At 39.0% G+C, this 7,758-nt stretch overlaps 1 long non-coding RNA gene across 1 annotated transcript in view; it reads right to left on the reverse strand.

Moving 5' to 3' along the window:
* Positions 1 to 233: 233 nt before the first annotated feature.
* The window catches only part of LOC103478168 (uncharacterized), a 14,227-nt gene continuing 6,702 nt past the window's right edge, over positions 234 to 7,758 (reverse strand). Inside the window, exons 2-4 of the long non-coding RNA XR_535749.2 lie at positions 5,663 to 5,794; positions 1,106 to 1,135; positions 234 to 391 (exon numbers count right to left, since the gene is read on the reverse strand). This is a non-coding gene — a long non-coding RNA (uncharacterized LOC103478168). The remainder of the gene's footprint in view (positions 392 to 1,105; positions 1,136 to 5,662; positions 5,795 to 7,758) is intronic.

Raw genomic sequence — 7,758 nt, forward strand, 5'->3', positions numbered from 1 at the left:
CTTTCTATACAGTATCCTCATGATTTAATTACTTCTTTTAACTTTATGAATTAAGAACTTTGAGTTCACTCAGGTTGTCTCGGTTTGATATTAAACTTTGTGGGATGAGATGAAACAATCGAAAGCCTGAATAATTCTGTAAGAGAGGAAACACTTTATTGCAACAGTGTATGTAATTGGATTTAGCATGGAAACCTACCAATCTTATTTTTATAGCAGCAGAATATTAAGAATAGTCTTAAAGGTTTGGCGGCGCTGGGTGGCTCATTTCATAGATCATTGCGTCGAGGCTGTAGTTCTCGTGGTTGTCCTGTGTTGCATACCAGGTGTGGTGGTATGTTTTCCCCTCTATCTCCTCTCTATTTCCTCTCTACTGTTCAATAAAGGCCAACTGTGCAAAAAAAAAAGCAGAATGCTCTTAAAATGTCTTTGCTTTTTTAAGACTTCCGTGAAAAAACAGGTGCATTACAGTTTAAATTCAAATGCTGTCAAAATGTGTCATGAACCCAACAACCAGGCACAATCATCGTAACATAGAAATATTTTGCCAGGAGGAAAACAGGCAATCGCTCTTCAGAAGCTTGCATGAAGCCATGCAAACCAGACAACATGCACATACGCAGTCATCCTCACATGTAGACAGGGTTATGCACACATGTACCCACCAGCCATGCATGCCCACACTCAAGCACATGCATACTCCCACGCTCATCCTTTGGAACCCTTGGAAGAAGGCTCTCACACTCCGCCCCCGTTGAGTACATGTCAGTCCATCTGGGATCATTAACGCTATGTTAATGAATATAGGGCTGGGGCCCAGAGCATGTGAGGAAATGACAGGGAAAAGAAAAGGCTGGAAGGAGTTGGATAAAGAGGATAGAAGGTGAGAGGACGGGGGAGGATAATGGATTCTCTCCTAACAAAATGCACTGTTGGAGAGACTTCTAGGGCCAAAACGAACGGGGCATGAGAAAGAGGAGACGGTGCAAGCAACAGGACTCCAAAACGTGAGGAAGGAAACAGTCAGCACTTGCGAAGCAGGGAGACGCAAAAATAAAACAACAGAAAGCAGAGTCACGACGAGCTGTACTTGGTATGTTCTCACCAGGGGCAGATGAGAGCTTTATGGAAATAGCTGAACAGATGAACAGAAGAAAGGGAAGGAAGGAAAGACAGCAGAGACAGCAGATGAGCCGAGAGAACAAACCGGGGTACAGACAAGGAGATACAGTATAAAAGAACGATGGCAGCTGAATAGGTTCTGCGGTAAAATATTTCACCAGGGTCTGTCTGTGCCTTTGTGGGTGTGTGGGCATGTGTGCGTGTGTGTGTGTGTCTTTAAAGGAGGACATAGAGAACTAACAAGTGGAGTGTGCCTGTTGACTGGGAGAGTTAATGATTCCTGTGGTCTGAATAGTGAGACAGTATTAATCCTGGAAAGAGGGAGGTTGCTCATTTACCTCCCGCTGACACACACATGCAGCAGCATCTATGGTTTGTGTGCCGATGGAGTTTGTTTTGATTGCTTTATGTGCCGCATGGCTGAAAACGGAACAGCTTCCTTGGCAACTCTCCAGAAGATGCTCAAAGCAGAACCGCAACGTTATAACGAGTTTATCGCAGCAAGAATGAATATTTTCCCCACCGCCAGCAGCTGAACTCAGTGAAGCAAGAAGTGTGCCAGCAAGGGGGGTGTGGGGTGGCAGTGAAGGACCACCTGTATGCAGATGAATGGGCTTGAACAGAGGAGCCAAAAGACACAGGAAAAGTGTGCCGAAATGCACCAGAGGGACAAGGTTGGGGGGTAAAGAGGACAGAGGGCAGCTGGGTGACAAGCCGTCCAGTTGGAGGTGAAACAATACCAAGTGTTGACAAGCTTAAACCAAAAGTAATGACAGAGTTTGGATGGACAAAAGGCAGCTTTTTGAAGTGCAATCTGTTATCAGTTAGAGTCAATAGGAAGCCTATTACAGTGATTTGTCACCCTTCAAACCCCTTAGAACATAGAATCAGATCTTCTACATATGTGACCTTTCCTACAAATGTCAAACGTCTCACATCTCTGGAGTAGTTGGCAGAGTAATTTTAGATTGTGAAATGTAGAAACAATGATCATGAAGTATCAGCAAAAAGAATTACATTTCAAAATATGAGGGGGGAAAAAATATATACAATCATTTGTAAAACTGATGCTCTGCATGTCCTGTTTGAACATTGTGTTGTTTCGTTTTACTTCCATAAATATAGATATCCATCAGCAGATCATTTTGTTTTTTTGGTTTTGTTTGGGGACAAAATTCTCATATAGGTGTCTCGTCCAGATTTTTGCTCAACACATCAATCAAAAGAAAAGCAGTAAATAATTTACAATTAGATTATATTCAAGGATTCAATGGCTCATACATAAAGTTGTAGCAGTTTTATATTTTATGTCAAACTGCTACTTTGATGGATATTTCTTTCTCTGTCTGCATCACTCTTCAAATCAAATTAATATGTCAGGATTAAGTACTGAAGTAGAAGATAGAAATATGCTGCCATAAAAAAACAAAACAGGCGGCAACATTAGAAATCAGAATACTCCTGTAAAAGCCGTAATGTTTACACAGATAGTTTCACAAACTTGTTTGAACAGCTTACAAGCCCTTTCTCTCCCATCCCTGTTTAGTAATTATTATGGCTTGGTGTGGCTTAACGCCTTCTTTTTTCCAACTCTTTTCTTTTACTGATCTCTCAGTAACTTCTTTTCAAAAGTTTCACTCCACCTTGTTTTGATTGATTTTTTCCCCCCTCTTCTAATAAGCCCATCTACGTCATATTTCACAGTCTGTGTGTGTGTTTGAAGAAAACCCTCTAAGTCTTTTGACAGAGGTCCCTGGCCAGCTCTGATCCCTGCCTGAGGCCAACAAGATGCCAGGAAAGAAGGAGTATAACAGAGAGGCAGGACTGAAAATTTAATAGGCTAACAGGCTGAGGGGGGAATCTGTCTTTATGTATGCTATAGGGTTCCATACATTCATGTGACTTTAAAAAAAAAAAATTGTACGCAATTTTCTTGTCTTTTTTTATCTAGCACGTGTGTAACCCAGAAAAGAAAATGACCTCTTTCCTCTCGTTGTATTCACTTTAATACACTTGTGTTCTTTTTAACTGAAAAAGTATAAAAAAAAAGTAACTGCACTTTCCAGAAGCTAATTTAAAATATTTATTATGTTAATTTAATGAGAGCGTGACCCAGAGAAGGATTAATGATGATCTCTTCAACGTGAACATCATAGTGGTAACGAACCAGAGGAGCTGAACCCAAAAACACAATTTGATTTGACGGACAACTAAAAGACTAAATGAAACATTGAGCTCAATAGGACTAGGCTTAATTTTTGATATGTAATTGTTTTTATTATTCTTATTCTTATTGTGCTTGCTGAATGTGGTTGTTGAACTATTTTATTTTGTCTTTTTCTAACCAATGATAACTATTTATTGCTCATTTCCTGCCCCCAGCTAATTCATTTCACACTCACCTTAATTCCTTTTGTAACCCTGCCAAACCTAGCAACTGGTCCACAACACCTAAATGATTTCAAATTATTTCCTGAGACCGAAGTTACACGTGTCTCACGAACAGTCAAAACTCTGTGGTTTGCTTCCATCTACTAAAACAATTATCATACACCTTGGTTGAAACAAAACTAAGTATCATCAGGAACCAGTAGCACCGCGAGTTCTTTTTAATTATACAGGTTATGCAACTGCGGTGTTTCAACATTACTCTAAATAACTCGTGGAAGACACCGTGATGCCTGGAGACAAGCTCGGAAACAAACAAGCCTGATTTCCTCTCGCTGAATGGTTTGTTCGGCTGTGCTTCCCCCGACTTCCTTTTAATCCACTTTCAGACCTGTCAAGTTTTCCATCTCCTCAAACGTTTTCTTTTCATCAAATTCTCCTTTTTTTACCTTTTTTTGCTCAAACCCCCGATTTTCCCAGCCTTAGCGTGCCTGCATGGGCTGTGGGAGGACCGAGTGTCATCTGCGGTCTCTACTCTCTCAACACTGTCAAAGATGAAGACGTTTCCTGGTTGTGTACATCCACAGAATTAATGTGTAGAGAAATATGTAGAGCTGGCAGAGGAAGCCCCAACTAGCTCACTGTTGGTTGCTGCGGCAATAAAATGGAGGTATATTTGTAGACTGTGAATTTGTCTGGTACGTGTGCTGCACTAGATAAATGGATAGTGAGGAAAGCCCATGTATGAGCAGCGGAAGTCTGCTGGTAATGAGGGGACACTCAGCCGTCTCTCTGAGTGTTGAGTTCAAAGTGAGAACTGGGATCCTGTTGCTGGTACTCCGAGGTCAGTGAATCACAGGCTAGTTTTGGAGCTGCTGAGACAGTATTTTCATTTCTGACGTTCCACTTTGGAAATCAATCCATAGGTTGGACGTGCAATGTCTCCAGAGGGCAAGATGTTGAATATTTTACTTTGCACAACTACCAGCGAGCAAGAGATTGATAGTACTGTATACACTCTAATAAGTCAGAAAATGATATAACATTTGGCTGCCAAGCTATTTATTGTTGAGTCTCTTTTAGAAAGAGCTAATAAGTTGCTGTCAACATGGCTTTGTCTTATGAAGGAGGTGTAGATCAAGGATAAGTGCTTTTTAGAAACCCAGATCTGTTTGAGATTTCTTATTTTAATGTGAGAAAATGAGTGTTTTTTAGTTGTCCCTTTTTGCTTGAACTGATCCAGACTGCAGCACCTTCAATTGCAGCGTTTCAAAGTTGGTGACTGACCCTATATTCAGCATGTATTCCCATCTAGCGGCAATTAAAAAATAATAATCTAGAGACTTTTTTGTTGCTACTGGAGAGTTATGAACACTACAACACGATAACACCAGCCCTGAAACATTGTGACTTACAAAATAAGAAGGAAAATGTAAAATCTCACTTCTCTGGATAAATCACTGTATTTGATTCATTTATTTATAGTGTATTTTACCAATTTCTTGTCTCCCCAAATAATTTTTTTTAATCTCAATCAAGGCATCCATTCCAAGTACATCAACATACTGAGTTTGCATCATGTTACATGAAATTCAATATCATTATTTGGTCATTGCTTCGATATCTGAGTTAGTTGTTGTGTAAATTGTGTAGGATTAGCACCACACTTTTGCTGCAAGTTGTCGAATACAGACAAATCGTTCTTGGCCTAAACTCAAGTGGAAAATTCTGATTTTGATTAGAATTTTTATAAAACGTTGAATCTTCTAACCACACTTTTTGATTTGTGAAACCTTTTGCTCCATTTGTGGAAACAATAAAAAAAAAAGTTAGTTTCACCCAAATATTGTTGAAAAAATCCTGTTCACCATCCTGAACCCTGCGTTGTGTATTGAGTTGAATTGCCTCTTGAAGGTAATCTTACAGCCCAACTACTGACTAGTAGAGTTTCATGGTCTTTTTATCTCTTGCCACTCGTATTTGGGAGCCATTACAGAGTGGAAAAGCACCCCCTCCCCACTGCCTTCAACATCTATCCTGAGCATGTGTGCTGGTGATCAGAGAGCTAAGACGTGTGTGTGCTTGCCCAAAACCAAACCTCGGGACAGCTAGACTCTTTACTCATAACACTCAGACACACAAAGCTCCTCACCAGATCACCTCAGCATGTGTTCATCCCTGCCCGAGGGTATCCCCTCTCCTGCTGAGGCCACAGTCTCGCAGACATTCAACACTCTGGACTTTATCCCCTCCATCTGCCAACTTGCTTTCTGTAGTTACCTGTCTGGTGACACAGCCAAGTGGAGACTGTGAGATAAAACTCACTGATAAGATGATAATAATGCTTTGCTATCTGGACAAAACATAATCTGTGCATCTGCATGTCTGAGCAACAATTTGCAGGAAAATTGGACCGACACATGCTTACTTGTAAAGATTTATAGGACTTAAATGCACAAAAAACATGCAACAATCTATTGAGCTGCAAAAAGATAAAGAGCGTAGCTACAAACGATACAGTTTAGCCCATATTTACAGGCTGCATCACATAAATACCAAGTAAGCACAACATGCAATTAATTGCAACACAAACTGCGTCATAGAGGCATGTAGCTTAACTTTAAAGCAACTGAGAATAGCGTTACAACACAAAAAAACAAATATGCCATCAACAAAACAGACCGGCACAAAACAATGTCTGTAGGATTTTACTTAGTTTGCTTCATCTTTGTAATCTAGATAAAAAAGCATTAGTGTTTACAACGGTAATCACTAATATTGCAGAGGAAATATTTTTTAGCTTATGCAGTGATATAAGTGGTTAAAATCACTTAAAACAACAACATTATGAAACTAATGCTTACACGTTCCCACAGAGTTAATTATAATCCTCATATGTCATGCTATAACACAGACTGGAGCCATTTGTCATAAAAAAAACTGTTGTCACATGTTGTGCAGCTTGTTCCAAGGGTTTCATAACTTTCATGTAAGATTTTAAAAGTATAGTTCTAAATTTTCGTGGTGAGGTTCTGTTAAAAGGTTACAGAAAGCTATTATCAGTACAGAAGATAATTTTCTCCCTACTACCTACTTTCTGCAGAACACAACTTACTTTGTCTGGTTTAATACTCTGATGATGATGATGATATCTGTTGCAATTTATCACCATCTTTTCTAAACCTTGCCTTTGTTTTCCACCATTCTTATTTAGCCACCTATTTGAGTGATCTTAAATATTTTGTCCATCCAAATTTATGACAATATTGGCCATCAAGGGTAACAACAGCTTGTTCACTATTGTTGCTTGAATGATTGCATCTAATCAGGCGACATGATGCCTACAATATTATGACATTAATATTGCAATTACATCAATTTGATGGGTTGAGCAGCTCCAGTATAAATCTAGTGGATCCCAGAGGTTGATGCTAACCTCTTTTCTGAGTGGCAAACAATCCTAAAAATATATTTGGGTTTTTTTACAGATACTGTTTTTATTACATCCAAACCACTGCCATGTTTGCACTGGGTGTCTTAATATTAGAAATAGCAGCAAAATCTGTCATTTCAACCAACCTCTGTTGGAGAGGATAAACAGCTCCAGCCAAAGAACTGAGGTTTTATATGGATATAAACCCTCATCATTGTTGCTGACACAATGCTAGAGAGTTGTTTACTGCAGGTCAGATGTTAACTGCTTATAATCTTCACACAGAACCTCTTTTTGGGGATCCTGAACCACCCCTTAAAGATACACCAAAGAAAATCTTAAGTTTATTATCTGAATAATTTGACTGGCTCAATGTAGTATGGGATCAGCTTTTAACTGCTTAGGACACCCTGCTGGCCTGGGGGCTCAAAAAGAGCTTGAATTCACAAAGCAATCATACAGCAATGAACATATACTAAAGAAAGCATTCAGAATTAAGTTAACTAGGTCATAATTTAAAACTAACTTAATAGGCTTTTGTTTGACTTGGGAAAACATTTCTGGCTAAACTTTTTGTTACCTTTTTATTTTTTGTAGTTTTTGTGATGCACCCTGAACAGAAAAAAAAAACAAAAAAAACTTTAATATATTGTAATGTAACACAGTGCAATTCCTCTGTGTTTAGAAAACCTTGATTAAGCGCCCTATTCTTGAAATATTTTATAGAATATTAATGTTTATATGTATATATATACACTGCTCAAAAAAATAAAGGGAACCCTTAAACAACACAATATAACTCCAAGTAAATCAAA

This window comes from Poecilia reticulata, linkage group LG16 (assembly GCF_000633615.1).
Source record: "Poecilia reticulata strain Guanapo linkage group LG16, Guppy_female_1.0+MT, whole genome shotgun sequence".
Lineage (NCBI taxonomy): Eukaryota > Metazoa > Chordata > Actinopteri > Cyprinodontiformes > Poeciliidae > Poecilia > Poecilia reticulata.